This window comes from Rhinoderma darwinii, chromosome 8, assembly GCF_050947455.1.
Source record: "Rhinoderma darwinii isolate aRhiDar2 chromosome 8, aRhiDar2.hap1, whole genome shotgun sequence".
Taxonomy (NCBI): Eukaryota; Metazoa; Chordata; class Amphibia; order Anura; family Rhinodermatidae; genus Rhinoderma; species Rhinoderma darwinii.
In genome coordinates this window covers 110,376,375-110,393,803 of record NC_134694.1, presented here as the reverse complement: position 1 = coordinate 110,393,803, position 17,429 = coordinate 110,376,375, and the positions used below count along the sequence as shown (strand labels likewise).

Genomic DNA, 17,429 nt, shown 5'->3' with positions numbered 1-17,429 from the left:
ACGGAAAACACAGTTAGGCACCACCATATAACATTTGCAAGCATAAACAACAAAATTACAACATATGGGGGCGGACATAGGACTTAAACCTTTTTGACTCCCAACGACCAATACGCCTCACCCCCTCATCATCCAACCCCCAGCGCCCTGCTTCCGTTGCTGCGCCAATCCGGAAGGAATGAGATGAATATGAGCCTGCCGCAACCCCAACCGCCGTCAAACATTTTTTAAAAACAGCTCCAAACTGAAACCTGGACAAGAACGACCCGTCCACATGACGTAACAAAGGCAAATCTGGAGACCCCCTGTTTTTTGTAAAACCCCGCATGCACTCTACTGGGCACATGACCGACCCCGGGAGAGCGAACAAAACTATCAGTTTTCCCTTCCCTAATTGGTCAGTTTTTGATCTACGCAACCATACCTCCAACCGATCTGCAAAAAGGCTCACCTCCCCAGATCTCAGCCCCCCTGCCTGTTTAGTACTTGGCGACACCAACTCACCTATTCTAAATGCTCCGAAGAACGCCAACGAGAAAGCCAACCGAAACAAATCTATTTCATCTGAAGAACGACATACCGATGCCAATGAACCGCCCAACAAGCCCAGCAAAGCAAACGACACCGGCCTTCTACTATCCGCCTCCACCCTACCTCTGCGCAACCCCTTCAAAGCCTGCGATACCAGAAATTCCTTCGATACATCCCGCAAGCCCCGCAACTTAAGCCCAAACGCCACCGCGGATATAAACCGGTTCACCTTCGCTACTGAAAACCCCCCCTCCCAGGCATCCCCTAACCAATACAAAAGTGCCACCAACCTGTCTCTATCCGTATTAACATCACCCAACTCTCTTACCCACTCCTCCCACTGCCTCCAACAAGCAGCATAAGCCCTCCACGTCGTGCGCGCCAAAGACCTTTGTAACAGCTGCTCTACGGGACCGATACCAGATCCCATAGATGATCCGGACACGCCAAACCGAGACGTTCCGCTCCCGGGGCCAATTGCCGAAACCGGTCCCACTGCGAGCGAGAAAGAGCATCAGCAACACAATTCCGTACACCCGGGACATGCACCGCCACCACCCACGCGTTCAGCGACAAACACACCAACACTAAATGTCGCAACAATTGAACTACCGGAGGAGAGGACGCCGTGATGTTATTAATGGCAAGCACCACCCCCATGTTGTCGCAGTAAAAACGGACCTTCTTATCCCTGAGCCTGTCCCCCCAAATGGTAGCCGCCACCACGATGGGAAACAGCTCGAGCAGGGCCAGATTCCGCGTCAATCCACTGGACACCCAGCTAGCCGGCCATTGACCTGCGCACCACGGACCTCCCCCGTAAGCTCCAAAGCCACCCGCCCCAGCCGCATCCGTGAAAATATTCAGATCACTCGTATCCTGCGCTGGGGCCATCCATAGCGAGCGACCATTGTACTGGCCCAAGAAGTCATCCCAAACCTGAAGATCAGCTCGGTGCTCCTCCTTGAGCCTCACAAAATGATGCGGCGCCCGCACTCCCGCCGTTGCCGCCGCCAACCTTCTACCAAACACCCTCCCCATCGGCATAATCCGGCAGGCGAAATTCAACTTCCCCAGCAGCGACTGAAGCTCCCTCAGCGACATTTTCTTCCTTCTACAAGCCCGTCGCACCTCCAGCCTCAAAGAACCCAGCTTATCCGCCGGGAGCCGACACTCCATTGCCACCGAGTCAATTTCGATTCCCAAGAAACAAATCGTCGCTACCGGGCCCTCCGTTTTTTCCGGCGCCAAAGGGATCCCAAAATCCCTCGCCACCTTCTGCAGGGCATGAAGCAAGTTACCGCAAACCGGCGAACCCCCCGGGCCAACGCACAAAAAATCATCTAAGTAATGGATCAACGAATCGACCCCGGATACTCCCCTCGTTACCCACTCCACGAAGCTACTAAACGCCTCGAAGTATGCACAAGAAAGAGAACACCCCATCGGAAGGCACCGATCCACGTAAAAGGCCCCATTCCAAAAACAACCCAACAGCCGTTGGCTTTCTGGATGCACCGGCAACAACCTGAACGCCGCCTCGATGTCGGTTTTTGCTAGCAGCGCCCCCGGACCCGCAGCCCGCACTAACCCCACCGCCTTATCGAATGAGGTATAAACTACGGAACACAACTCGTGATCAATCCCGTCATTTACCGACGAACCTTTGGGATACGATAAATGTTGAATCAAACGAAACTTTCCGGGCTCGCGTTTAGGGACAATACCCAAAGGGGACACAACTAAATCTTTCACCGGCGACTCCACAAATGGCCCCGACATGCGCCCCAACGAAACTTCTTTTAACAACTTTTCCGACACGACTTCCGCATGCAAGTAAGCCGATTTTAAATTTCTCCGCGTAACCGGAACCTCATAAGGAGGCGGAGGAATAACAAAACCAACACTAAACCCTTCATAAAGCAACTTAGCTGCCGCCCTATCCGGATACTCATTTAGATAAGGGGCCATCCTTTCCACCCTCACCGGCGACACCCCCTTGACCAGCCCCGTGCTGGTTCCCGGACCTCTTTTTCCGCAGACATTTTGCCGCCCCGTGTGATGCCCCATTACACTCGGAGCACACGTGCTTGAACTTGCACGTGGCCCCGAACTTGCACTGGCCTTCATTGAATTGCCAGCAAAACCCCGCCTTTCCCCCGCCGCTTGGTCCACTCTGACTAGTCTGGCCTCCCTGGCCACCGCTCCCGGGAAAGGGCTGCCTAACCGGAGCCGTAACCCGTAACCAGAGAGCAATATCCTTCTGGTCCCACCGAATCGCCGGCCGAACCGCCTTCCGCTGACGGAATTGCTCATCATATCGCAGCCACGCCTGACCCCCATACGCCCTATGAGCCTCCCCAATAGCATCAAAATAACAAAATAACGCCGAACAATTTTCCGGCGCCTTTTCCCCTATCACACTAGCCAATATGGCGAACGCCTGCGACCAATTAACGAACGTCTGCGGGATAAGCCTATACCGCCGCCGTTCCTCCTCGTCCTTTTTACTCTCATCCCGCTTGCTCTTATCCAAATTGAATTTAGCCAGCGGCAAGAGAGAAAAAATTTCAACATATTCATCTTTCCAGATCCGATCACGCACCTCCTGCTTTAAATGCGCCCCCAACGGACCCTCAAAACAAACATACACCTCCCCCCGAGCACGATCGTCCATGCGCACTCGATCGCCGTCCTTCTGTGCCTCAGTCTGCACCGACACCGCGACCGCCTCTCTAACCGCCACCACAGGACGCGCCTGCAACGATCCCACTTCCCTGGGGCCTTCCCAAACTACCGCAGGGGACACTTCCGTTACTACCGGCGCCGCGGCCCTATCCAGGCGCCCCACCAGCTCCCGTAAGCAACCCACTAAATCTGCCAAACCCGCTCCGTCGCGTCCGCCCGCGCCACTACCGGCCCCCGATGCTATGCTAGCAGCCCCCCCGCCGACACCCGACATAAAAATCGCTGGATAAGACAATAATGGAGTTATACACTCACCGGGCTGCACAGGCGCTGTGTTCCCGTCAGCCGGACCATCCTGACCTCGACGATAGACGTCCAGTTCACCTTCCTCCAGTTCTTCTCTCGCCGACGACTGTCCCTCCCAACGACCTCTTCGGAAAGGGGATGAGGACGCGCTGACCGATGGGCCGGCAACCTGCCGCCCGACCGCCGGGACCCAGACTTCCGACCGGACCTGTTGCCTCGACGTCGCTGCAGATCTAGTCGTCCGTCTAGACGATCCTGACGAAGCCTGCCCCCTGGCCGGAACATCACCATGCGGGGCGGCCGTACCTTGCTCTCGACATCTTCCATCTGATGGGGGAGGGGTGACAGGGAGCCCGGCCTGCGACTCCCTGCTTACCGCCGGACCCCGTCGCGGCCTGGGATTCCTGCCAGGACGCAGGGCCTGGGAAGGGGCGGTCCTCCCAGCTGCCTGGCCTGCAGCGTCCGGGATCGGGCTCCCTCTGCGACGCCGTGTCCGCGGGACTACCTCCGGACTCAGGCGCTCTGGAGGTCGGGACCGCCGAGAGGGACGGGTCGACACAGCCTGCATCGCCGTCACCCCTGCTACCGCTCTCTGCCTGCCCAGCGCAGGAGCGGTTGTTGCCGACTCCCCCCCCGCCGCCATAGCCATGCTCGTAGGGGGGCCGGGGGAGGGGAGCCTGTCCCTTACAACAGACCCCGAACGCCGTGCCCGACGTGGCGAAACGGCGTCCGGGATCCGCGTTAATGCAGCCACGGTCTCCTCCAGCCATCCGGGACCGTGGTGCACAGCAGCGGCACGCAGCCGCTCTAAAATCAGGGCCTCTGCCATACTAAAAAGCCGGGCAACGGGGAGCTTTGCTTCTTGTGTATTACTCCTCCCGCTGCTTCCGGCTCAATGCCGAGAAACAGCGGGAAGCGCAGTAACGGCCCCCCCGTCCCCCCTAGCTCCTCCCCGTCCCTCCTTCAGCTCCTTCACCTTTCCCTCACCTCTTAACATTAACCCTTTCCCTACCAGGACGGTCATGTCGGCTTCCCTCAAGCCTGCAGCTGCGTCCAGCCTCTTCTGGGTATATGTAATATGTGAGGAGTACATCAGGGTATATGTAAGCTGTGCGGAGTACATCAGGGTATATGTAAGCTGGGTGGAGTACATCAGGGTATATGTAAGCTGTGCGGAGTACATCAGGGTATACGTAAACTGTGCGGAGTACATCAGGATATATGTAATATGTGATGAGTACATCAGGGTATATGTAATATGTGAGGAGTACATCAGGGTATATGTAAGCTGTGCGGAGTACATCAGGGTATATGTAAGCTGTGCGGAGTACATCAGGTTATATGTAAGCTGTGCGGAGTGCATCAGGGTATAGGTAAGCTGTGTGCAGTACATCGGGGTATATGTAAGCTTGGCGAAGTACATCAGGGTATATGTAAGCTGTGCGGAGTACATCAGGGTATATGTAATATGTGAGGAGTACATCAGGGTATATGTAATATGTGAGGAGTACATCAGGGTATATGTAATCTGTGAGGAGTACATCAGGGTATATGTAATATGTGAGGAGTACATCAGGGTATACGTAATCTGTGAGGAGTACATCATGGTATATGTAAACTGTGTGGAGTACATCATGGTATATGTACACTGTGTGGACTACATCAGGGTATAAGTAAGCTGTGCGGAGTACATCAGGGTATATGTAATATGTGCGGAGTACATCAGGATATATGTAATATGTGAGGAGTACATCAGGGTATATGTAATATGTGAGGAGTACATCAGGGTATATGTAAGCTGTGCGGAGTACATCAGGGTATATGTAAGCTGTGCGGAGTACATCAGGTTATATGTAAGCTGTGCGGAGTGCATCAGGGTATAGGTAAGCTGTGCGGAGTGCATCAGGGTATAGGTAAGCTGTGTGCAGTACATCGGGGTATATGTAAGCTTGGCGAAGTACATCAGGGTATATGTAAGCTGTGCGGAGTACATCAGGGTATATGTAATATGTGAGGAGTACATCAGGGTATATGTAATATGTGAGGAGTACATCAGGGTATATGTAATCTGTGAGGAGTACATCAGGGTATATGTAATATGTCAGGAGTACATCAGGGTATACGTAATCTGTGAGGAGTACATCATGGTATATGTAAACTGTGTGGAGTACATCATGGTATATGTACACTGTGTGGACTACATCAGGGTATAAGTAAGCTGTGCGGAGTACATCAGGGTATATGTAAGCTGTGCGGAGTACATCAGGTTATATGTAAGCTGTGCGGAGTGCATCAGGGTATAGGTAAGCTGTGCGGAGTGCATCAGGGTATAGGTAAGCTGTGTGCAGTACATCGGGGTATATGTAAGCTTGGCGAAGTACATCAGGGTATATGTAAGCTGTGCGGAGTACATCAGGGTATATGTAATATGTGAGGAGTACATCAGGGTATATGTAATATGTGAGGAGTACATCAGGGTATATGTAATCTGTGAGGAGTACATCAGGGTATATGTAATATGTCAGGAGTACATCAGGGTATACGTAATCTGTGAGGAGTACATCATGGTATATGTAAACTGTGTGGAGTACATCATGGTATATGTACACTGTGTGGACTACATCAGGGTATAAGTAAGCTGTGCGGAGTACATCAGGGTATATGTAAGCCTTGTGGAGTACATCAGGGTATATGTAAGCTGTGCGGAGTGCATCAGGGTATATGTAAGCCTTGTGGAGTACATCAGGGTATATGTAAGCTGTGCGGAGTACATCAGGGTATATGTAAGCTGTGCGGAGTGCATCAGGGTATAGGTAAGCTGTGTGCAGTACATCGGGGTATATGTAATATGTGAGGAGTACATCAGGGTATATGTAAGCTTGGCGAAGTACATCAGGGTATATGTAAGCTGTGCGGAGTACATCAGGGTATATGTAATATGTGAGGAGTACATCAGGGTATATGTAATATGTGAGGGGTACATCAGGGTATATGTAATCTGTGAGGAGTACATCAGGGTATATGTTATATGTGAGGAGTACATCAGGGTATACATAATCTGTGAGGAGTACATCATGGTATATGTAAACTGTGTGGAGTACATCATGGTATATGTACACTGTGTGGACTACATCAGGGTATAAGTAAGCTGTGCGGAGTACATCAGGGTATATGTAATATGTGAGGAGTACATCAGGGTATATGTAAGCTGTGCGGAGTACATCAGGGTATATGTAAGCTGGGTGGAGTACATCAGGGTATATGTAAGCTGTGCGGAGTACATCAGGGTATATGTAAGCTGTGCGGAGTACATCAGGGTATACGTAAACTGTGCGGAGTACATCAGGATATATGTAATATGTGATGAGTACATCAGGGTATATGTAATATGTGAGGAGTACATCAGGGTATATGTAATCTGTGAGGAGTACATCAGGGTATATGTAATATGTCAGGAGTACATCAGGGTATACGTAATCTGTGAGGAGTACATCAGGGTATACGTAATCTGTGAGGAGTACATCATGGTATATGTACACTGTGTGGACTACATCAGGGTATAAGTAAGCTGTGCGGAGTACATCAGGGTATATGTAATATGTGAGGAGTACATCAGGGTATATGTAAGCTGTGCGGAGTACATCAGGGTATATGTAAGCTGGGTGGAGTACATCAGGGTATATGTAAGCTGTGCGGAGTGCATCAGGGTATAGGTAAGCTGTGTGCAGTACATCGGGGTATATGTAAGCTTGGCGAAGTACATCAGGGTATATGTAAGCTGTGCGGAGTACATCAGGGTATATGTAATATGTGAGGAGTACATCAGGGTATATGTAATATGTGAGGAGTACATCAGGGTATATGTAATCTGTGAGGAGTACATCAGGGTATATGTAATATGTGAGGAGTACATCAGGGTATACGTAATCTGTGAGGAGTACATCATGGTATATGTAAACTGTGTGGAGTACATCATGGTATATGTACACTGTGTGGACTACATCAGGGTATAAGTAAGCTGTGCGGAGTACATCAGGGTATATGTAATATGTGCGGAGTACATCAGGATATATGTAATATGTGAGGAGTACATCAGGGTATATGTAATATGTGAGGAGTACATCAGGGTATACGTAAGCTGTGCGGAGTACATCAGGGTATATGTAAGCTGTGCGGAGTACATCAGGTTATATGTAAGCTGTGCGGAGTGCATCAGGGTATAGGTAAGCTGTGCGGAGTGCATCAGGGTATAGGTAAGCTGTGTGCAGTACATCGGGGTATATGTAAGCTTGGCGAAGTACATCAGGGTATATGTAAGCTGTGCGGAGTACATCAGGGTATATGTAATATGTGAGGAGTACATCAGGGTATATGTAATATGTGAGGAGTACATCAGGGTATATGTAATCTGTGAGGAGTACATCAGGGTATATGTAATATGTCAGGAGTACATCAGGGTATACGTAATCTGTGAGGAGTACATCATGGTATATGTAAACTGTGTGGAGTACATCATGGTATATGTACACTGTGTGGACTACATCAGGGTATAAGTAAGCTGTGCGGAGTACATCAGGGTATATGTAAGCTGTGCGGAGTACATCAGGGTATATGTAAGCCTTGTGGAGTACATCAGGGTATATGTAAGCTGTGCGGAGTGCATCAGGGTATATGTAAGCCTTGTGGAGTACATCAGGGTATATGTAAGCTGTGCGGAGTACATCAGGGTATATGTAAGCTGTGCGGAGTGCATCAGGGTATAGGTAAGCTGTATGCAGTACATCGGGTATATGTAAGCTTGGCGAAGTACATCAGGGTATATGTAAGCTGTGCGGAGTACATCAGGGTATATGTAATATGTGAGGAGTACATCAGGGTATATGTAATATGTGAGGGGTACATCAGGGTATATGTAATCTGTGAGGAGTACATCAGGGTATATGTAATATGTGAGGAGTACATCAGGGTATACATAATCTGTGAGGAGTACATCATGGTATATGTAAACTGTGTGGAGTACATCATGGTATATGTACACTGTGTGGACTACATCAGGGTATAAGTAAGCTGTGCGGAGTACATCAGGGTATATGTAATATGTGAGGAGTACATCAGGGTATATGTAAGCTGTGCGGAGTACATCAGGGTATATGTAAGCTGGGTGGAGTACATCAGGGTATATGTAAGCTGTGCGGAGTACATCAGGGTATATGTAAGCTGTGCGGAGTACATTAGTGTATATGTAAGCTTTGCGGAGTACATCAGGGTATACGTAAACTGTGCGGAGTACATCAGGATATATGTAATATGTGATGAGTACATCAGGGTATATGTAATATGTGAGGAGTACATCAGGGTATATGTAAGCTGTGCGGAGTACATCAGGGTATATGTAAGCTGTGCGGAGTACATCAGGGTATATGTAAGCTGTGCGGAGTACATCAGGTTATATGTAAGCTGTGCGGAGTGCATCAGGGTATAGGTAAGCTGTGTGCAGTACATCGGGGTATATGTAAGCTTGGCGAAGTACATCAGGGTATATGTACGCTGTGCAGAGTACTTCAGGGTATATGTAAGCTGTGCGGAGTACATCAGGGTATATGTAAGCTGTGCGGAGTACATCAGGGTATATGTAAGCTGTGCGGAGTACATCAGGGTATATGTAAGCTGTGCGGAGTGCATCAGGGTATATGTAAGCTGTGCGGAGTGCATCAGGGTATATGTAATCTGTGCGGAGTACATCAGGGTATATGTAAGCTTGGCGAAGTACATCAGGGTATATGTAAGCTGTGCGGAGTAGATCAGGGTATATGTAAGCTGGGGAGAGTACATCAGGGTATATGTAAGCTGTGCGGAGTACATCAGGGTATATGTAACATGTGTGGAGTACATCAGGATATATGTAATATGTGAGGAGTACATCAGGGTATATGTAAGCTGTGCGGAGTACATCAGGGTATATGTAAGCTGTGCGGAGTACATCAGGGTATATGTAAGCTGTGCAGAGTACATCAGGGTATATGTAAGCTGGGTGGAGTACATCAGGGTATATGTAATATGTGCGGAGTACATCAGGATATATGTTATATGTGAGGAGTACATCAGGGTATATGTAAGCTGTGCGGAGTACATCAGGGTATATGTAAGCTGTGCGGAGTACATCAGGGTATATGTAAGCTGTGCAGAGTACATCAGGGTATATGTAAGCTGGGTGGAGTACATCAGGGTATATGTAAGCTGTGCAGAGTACATCAGGGTATATGTAAGCTGTGCAGAGTACATCAGAGTATATGTAAGCTGTGAGGAGTACATCAGGGTATACGTAAACTGTGCGGAGTACATCAGGATATATGTAATATGTGAGGAGTACATCAGGGTATATGTAATATGTGAGGAGTACATCAGGGTATATGTAAGCTGTGCGGAGTACATCAGGGTATATGTAAGCTGTGCGGAGTACATCAGGGTATATGTAAGCTGTGAGGAGTACATCAGGATATATGTAATATGTGAGGAGTACATCAGGGTATATGTAATATGTGAGGAGTACATCAGGGTATATGTAATATGTGAGGAGTACATCAGGGTATATGTAATATGTGAGGAGTACATCAGGGTATATGTAAGCTGTGCGGAGTACATCAGGATATATGTAATATGTGAGGAGTACATCAGGGTATATGTAATATGTGAGGAGTACATCAGGGTATATGTAATATGTGAGGAGTACATCAGGGTATATGTAATATGTGCGGAGTACATCAGGATATATGTAATATGTGAGGAGTACATCAGGGTATATGTAATATGTGAGGAGTACATCAGGATATATGTAATATGTGAGGAGTACATCAGGGTATATGTAAGCTGTGCGGAGTACATCAGGGTATATGTAACATGTGAGGAGTACACCAGGGTATATGTAATATGTGAGGAGTACATCAGGGTATATGTAAGCTGTGCGGAGTACATCAGGGTATATGTAAGCTGTGCGGAGTACATCAGGGTATATGTAAGCTGTGCGGAGTACATCACGGTATATGTAATCTGTGCGGAGTCCATCAGGGTATATGTAAGCTGTGCGGAGTCCATCAGGGTATATGTAAGCTGTGCGGAGTACATCAGGGTATATGTAATCTGTGCGGAGTGAATCAGGGTATAGGTAAGCTTGGCGAAGTACATCAGGGTATATGTAAGCTGTGAGGAGTACATCAGGGTATACAGTATGTAAGCTGGGTGGAGTACATCAGGGTATATGTAAGCTGTGCGGAGTACATCAGGGTATATGTAAACTGTGCGGAGTACATCAGGGTATATGTAAGCTGTGCGGAGTACATCAGGGTATATGTAAACTGTGCGGAGTACATCAGGGTATATGTAAGCTGTGCGAAGTACATCAGGGTATATGTAAACTGTGCGGAGTACATCAGGGTATAAGTAAGGGCCTGTTCACATCACTGTTCGCTTTCCGTTCCGGGGTTCCGTCTGAGGTTTCCGTCGGTTGAACCCCGCAACGGAAAGTCAAACTGAAACCACAGCTTCCGTTTCCATCACCATTGATATCAATGGTGACGGAAACATTGCTAATGGTTTCCGTTCGTCACCATTCGGAGTCGACTGCGCTATTGATTCAGTCATTAAAACGGAAACCTGCCGGAATGATGACGAACGGAAACCATTAGCAATGTTTCCGTCACCATTGATATCAATGGTGACGGAAACGGAAGCTGTGGTTTCAGTTTGACTTTCCGTTGCAGGGTTCACCCTACGGAAACCTCAGACGGAACCCCATAACGGAAAGCCAACGCTGTGGTGAACTGGCCCTAAGCTGTGCGGAGTGCATCACGGTATATGTAAGGTGTGTGCAGTACCTCAGGGTATATGTAATATGTGCAGAGTACATCAGGGTATATGTAAGCTGTGCAGAGTACATTAGGGTATATGTAAGCTGTGCAGAGTACATCAGGGTATATATTTCTTTTTTACTTACCTGGGGACTTGAAGAACTGATCTTCTGATCCCCTGTACAATACACTGCACTACTTCTGTATGTACTTGTGTAGTGCTGTGTATTGTAACTGTCATTTTACAACTGACAGTTAAGCCTATTAGGTCCTACCTTGGGCAGGACCTAATAGGCTTCTGTACCTGGCCGACCAGAAAGCCGTTGTTAGGCTTCCTGGTTGCCATAACAACCATCGGCACCCACATTCGCTCGCGGGGGGGGGGGGGCGGTGAGGTACAGAGGGAGCTATATTGACTGCCTCATTTAAGGGGTTAAACTATGGTGATCGGCGGTAACTGCGATTGCCGCCGTTGCAGCGGGATGTCAGCTGTATATTACAGCTGACACCCGCTGAAGACGAAGTGAGCACAGCTCCTGTGCCCGATTCATCTTCAGGACATGCCTGGTACGTCGGATTGCAGTAAGTTACTTGTTATGGCGACGTACCAGACACGTCGTTTTGCGGGAAGGGGTTAGGCATACAAGTAGTTAAGGCCGGATAGCCATAGTATAGATGATTAGCGTGAAGGAGGTAGGACTTCTGCTGGTTGCTAGGGAAACGGAGCAGGAAGGGCGAGGTGATTTTGAATAGGCAGTTGGTGTCGGTTGGCCTGAGGAGAGGATGAGATGACATTTTTCTCTTAAGTAGGGGGACAGAGATTTGAATAACTGGATAGAAAAGGGCCATTATTTAGTAGGCCCGTAGGTGTTTAGACTCAGGGCCTTTGACTGAGTAAAGGTGAAGGGGTTAAATGTAGTTTGTGTAGAGGCCAGGGAAAGCTAGTGAGTTAGGGTTGTGTTGTAGTCATTGGATAGAATTAGTTGCAGAGCAGCTAAAGGGGGTGTTTTATATGTTAATTAGGGGGTTTTAAGTTCTTCCCCTCTCTTGCACCTCTCATTGTGAGGAGACATTTTGGTTCCCTCCCCTCTTTTGGATGGGTTTGGCGTTCTTTTTTAAAAAATAAAAAAAATAAAAATAATGAATAGATAAATACATTAAAAAAAACGGTATATACTATGTACATTTTCCCAAATTTTGTTTTATGTTGTATATTTTCTTCCTGTATGGTTCAATTGTCACAGTTGGAGGGTTATATGATAAACAGTCTACCTACATGCTCCGCAAAGGACTGCTCGGCATACGGGAACCTGTAGACTGAGGTTATGTGGTATGTTTTATGTTAAACAATTTTATATGTTAATAAATAACTGTGGCCGACCCCCGAGTCAACCCACAATTAAAAGTTAATTTGTTTCCAGTGTCCAGTTTTTTTATGTTGAATACATGGCCTGTCAACCTGCAAGCTATTTTATTTAGTCGGTCAGAAAGATTTTGGTCTGATATAAAGATATAAATGTAAGAGGAACACATCGACTCATTTCTGTAGAGAGAAGAGTATATAAGGCCCTGTTCACACAGAGTTTTCTTGTTCTACTAAAAATGCTTTCTCTGCCTCCCATTGATTTCAATGGGAGGTCAGTGGCGGAACCGCTTTTATTTTACCGCGAGTGGCTAAAAACCGCCACAGAAAATAAACGCGTCTGCCTCCCATTGAAATCAATGGAAGGCAGTTTCGGACGTTTTTTGTTGCTGATTCGGAAGCAGTTTCCGCTTCAAAATCAGCGCAAAAAATTCAATGTGAACTGGGCCTAAGAGAGATATAGGGAGTGAGTGTCAGTTATCTGGGGGAGAAGGTCAGAAGACATTTTTCTACTCCGAAAGACAAAAATAGCCCTGTATTATTCAGAAAAAGATGACTGAAAGTTCACGAGTGAGGTCCCTGTTCTGTGGTGAGGGTAAACACATCAGTGAGACACCTGCTAGGAAGATCATATAAAGGAGTGAATGTAATAGGGTTGTAAATACAAAGTCTTTCACAGGATTATTATGTATATAAGGAGTGGACCGCGTTGTGTCACCAAAACCTGTTTCTGAAGAGACGTAATAGGATAAATGTCTCTGAAGTGTTTGACTTTAAAGCATAGAATACTGTCAAGTCCTTACTTCTGACTCCCACCATCCCTTAATGATTAAGGGTAGTTTTACACGCACAAGTAAAAATGGCTGAAAATTACGGAGCTGTTTTCAAGGGATACCAGCCTCTGATTTTAACGGTATGTTCACACGACAGCGTCCGTAACGGCCGAAATTACGGGGCTGTTTTCAGGAGAAAACAGCCCCGTCATTTCAGCCGTAACGGCATGTGCAGGCGCTTGAACGTCGCGTCCATTACGGACGTAATTGGCGCTGCTTTTCATTAGAGTCAATGAATAACGGCTCCAATTACGTCCCAAGAAGTGACAGGACACTTCTTTGGCGCGGGCGTCTATTTATGAAAAAGACGCTGTCAAAAGACGGCGCGTAAATAGACGCCCGCGTCAAAGAAGTGACCTGTCACTTCTTTGGCCGTAATTGGAGCCGTTATTCATTGACTCCAATGAATAGCAGCGCCAATTACGTCCGTAATGGACGCGGCGTTCAAGCACCTGCACATGCCATTACGGCTGAAATTACGGGGATGTTTTCAGGCGGAAACATCCCCGTAATTTCAGCCGTTACCGACGCTGTCGTGTGAACATACCCTTAGACTCGAACTACTTATGTGGTGAAAGGACATAGCAGCCGCATTATACAATATTTTATAAATAACATCAATATGCAATTTCAGCATAATAATAAAATATAAATAACATATAATAACCTATGCATAAAATGTCATGCAAAATATCCAAAACATTCCTCAACATTTTACCCTGCTCTATCCATCTAGCTTATGGGGAGGAAAAAAGATCTTTGAAGGCAGTCTCCATTCTAATCCCCATTTTCTAAGTGGATTAAATATCTTTTGCCCTTAGCCGTCCGCACCTGGCCCAAAAGCACCGTATACACCTTCTCAAACTGCTCCTGGAGACTCCGTCCCCCCAGGAACTCCACTTGTTGTATTTTACACAAATCCGATGCATGATCCATTTTCGTGCACCTGGCCATCAATTTTGTGCCTCCAAGGACCCCCTCTCCCTGCCACAGACGGACTACAGTGACACCTTACTGTCAGCTGTCCCACCACACCTGAAGGACGCGTTCCAAACTCTCCTGCAAACCCAGACACCAGATATCAATGCCGATAGTGTTTAGGTGCACCCCATCGCTCCTGTGAGACTGTAGACGCAATCTCTAAATCCTGGTGCCTCACCACAATACCGCCATTTCGCAATAGACGTAGGAGTGGCCGACAATCCATGCCAAGCAAACTTCAGCACCTGAAAGACATCAAATCAGAATATAACATGCAACTACCACAGGAATCTCATGCATAACCAGCCCCAAGTCCTCCATTAACACAACAGCGGAGGGCAAACATAACCCTTAAACTTGGCGGATTCCCACCGCCCGATTCTCATAATCACAGAGTTAGCCAGCCCCCAACAAGATGCCTCCGTGGCACCCCAATCCGGAAAGAATGAGAACAATATTCCCGAGCATCCAGACCCAATGAAGCCACACATTTACCAAATACAGCAACAAACTGGTAAAACAATAGAAAACTGGCATCCACGTGAACCAAAAGGGGTGCGCCTTCCCGTGGACGCCCCCCCCCCCAAGAACCGCACCACACAAATAAAATCTAACTCTAACTCTAACTCTAACCGTGTTAATACAACCCTCATACGCCCAACAACCTAATCTGTTTTTGACCTTCGAGTCACACAGGACTTGTTCCCAGCCTCAATCCTCGCATCAGACAACAACAAACCACCAAATACTGACCCACTTTGCACCACCAACTCAGAAATTCTAAATGCTCCAAAAAACGCCAATAAGAAAGCAGCCCGAAACAAACATACCTCGTAAGAAGATGAGCACACCTTCTCAAAACACATACTCAAAGACCCCAACAACTCAAAAGGAACAGGCCTACGAGAACCGAATCACCAATCACCCTGTTTCCAATAACCATTCAGGGCCTGCTTAATTAAAAAGGACTTGGTGACATCCACAACGCCCCTTAATTTACACCATAAGGGTATGTTCACACGGCCTATTTTCAGACGTAATTCGGGCGTTTTACGCCTCTAATTATGCCTGAAAAATGCCCCTAATACGCCTACAAACATCTGCTCATTGCTTTCAATGGGAATTACGATGTTCTGTTCCCACGAGCTTTTATTTTACGTGTCGCTGTCAAAATACGGCGCGTAAAATGACGGCTCGTCAAAAGAAGTGCAGGACACTTCTTGGGACGTTTTTGGAGCCGTTTCTCATAGAGTCTATTGAAAACAGCTCCAAAAACGGCCATAAAAAAACGCAGTGAAAACACTGTGAAATACGCAGCAGAAAATGTGAGTTGCTCAAAAAACTTCTGAAAATCAGGAGCTGTATTCCCTTGAAAACAGCTCCATATTTTCAGACGTTTTTTGTTAAGCGTGTGATCATACCCTCAAGCTACAGCGGCCACCCGCTGTGAAGCTACTGAGAAAGATGCCACTTCACTGAAAGAGAAACCAACAAAGTACAATAGCAAAGGCACCAAACCATCCTCCGACTCATGCATTCCCACCTGCCGGGTCAACGAGCCCACACTCTGAAATATGTATCCCAAGTATTAGTACTCACCATCCGTTGTATCAATGCTGACGACACCCCAAGATCATGTCCGACAGCCAACGGGGACAGGACTTCCCAAGCTGCTCCGCACCCGGCTCCAGCCTGCGGAACCTGTCCCACCGAACCCGAGAAGGAGAATCAGCAATGTCATTGACAATTCCTGGAACATGAACTGCCACAAAACTAGCATTCAAAAGCAAACACTGCAACACCAAATTACGTAGCAGTCACACGACTGGAGGAGAGTTAGCTGTCTGTTTAGTATAGCCTGCGCTACTCCCAGAATATCACAACAAAAACTGACCTTCTTTCCAGGAACTCGGCCACTCAGCCACGCACCACTCCCCTTTAAAGTATGCACCAAAACCATGATCTCCCGAAGCATCAATATGCAATTCCATATCCACACCGGACACAACCGCATCCATCCACACCGACTTCCCATTGTACAAACCCAGGAATTCATCCCTCACAGCCAAATCTGCTCGTACGTCCTCAGACAAGCGAATAAAATGATGAGGAACTGCCACCCCGCCGTAGCTAAGGTCAACCGGCGACAGAACACTCGCCCCATGGGCATAATCCGGCACGCGGAATTTAACTTCCCCAACAATGACTGAACCTGCCGAAGCTGTGCCCCACCAGCCTCCTGCATCCGAGCTACCGTCTCCCTCAAATCTATGAGCTTGTCATCCGGCAATCTACACTCCATCTGGACTGTATCGATAACAATATCCAAAAATGGCAGCGTCGTCGTCTTTTCAGGGGCCAATGGGACCCCAAACAAACCCGCTACATGCTCCATCGTATGCAACAGTATGGAGCAAATGTTAGATCCTGAGGGGCCTACGAACAAGAAACGCTCGGGTGAGTGCTGAGCCGCTTGGTTTCTGATCGGATTTTCTCGGAGAGCCGATGTACCGGTGTACGGACTCAATAGGAAGTCTATACTAAAATACACTGTATGGACAAAAATATTGGGACACCTGCTCATAACACCTACAAGAGCTTTCATGACATCCCATTCTAAATCCATAGGCATAAATATAGAGTTGCTAAAACAGCTTCCTCTCTTCTGTGAAGGTTTTCTACAAGATTTTGGAGTCTGTCTATGGGAATTTTTGTCCATTCATCCATAAGAGCCTGGCTCGCAATCTATGTTCTAGTTTATCCCAAAGGTGTTTGTTGGGGTTGAGGACAGGGCTCTGTAATGTTATCCTCCCATTCTCCAAACCCAGACTCTTTTATGTACTATGCGCCGCAGCGCTCTGTATTTTTACGTGGTCTCCATTT

General features: G+C 47.6%; 1 pseudogene; it reads left to right on the top strand.

The window, feature by feature from the left end:
- Positions 1-16,117, top strand: part of LOC142660020 (3-galactosyl-N-acetylglucosaminide 4-alpha-L-fucosyltransferase FUT3-like) — a 52,266-nt pseudogene extending 36,149 nt beyond the window's left edge.
- The last annotated feature ends 1,312 nt before the right edge of the window (positions 16,118-17,429 follow it).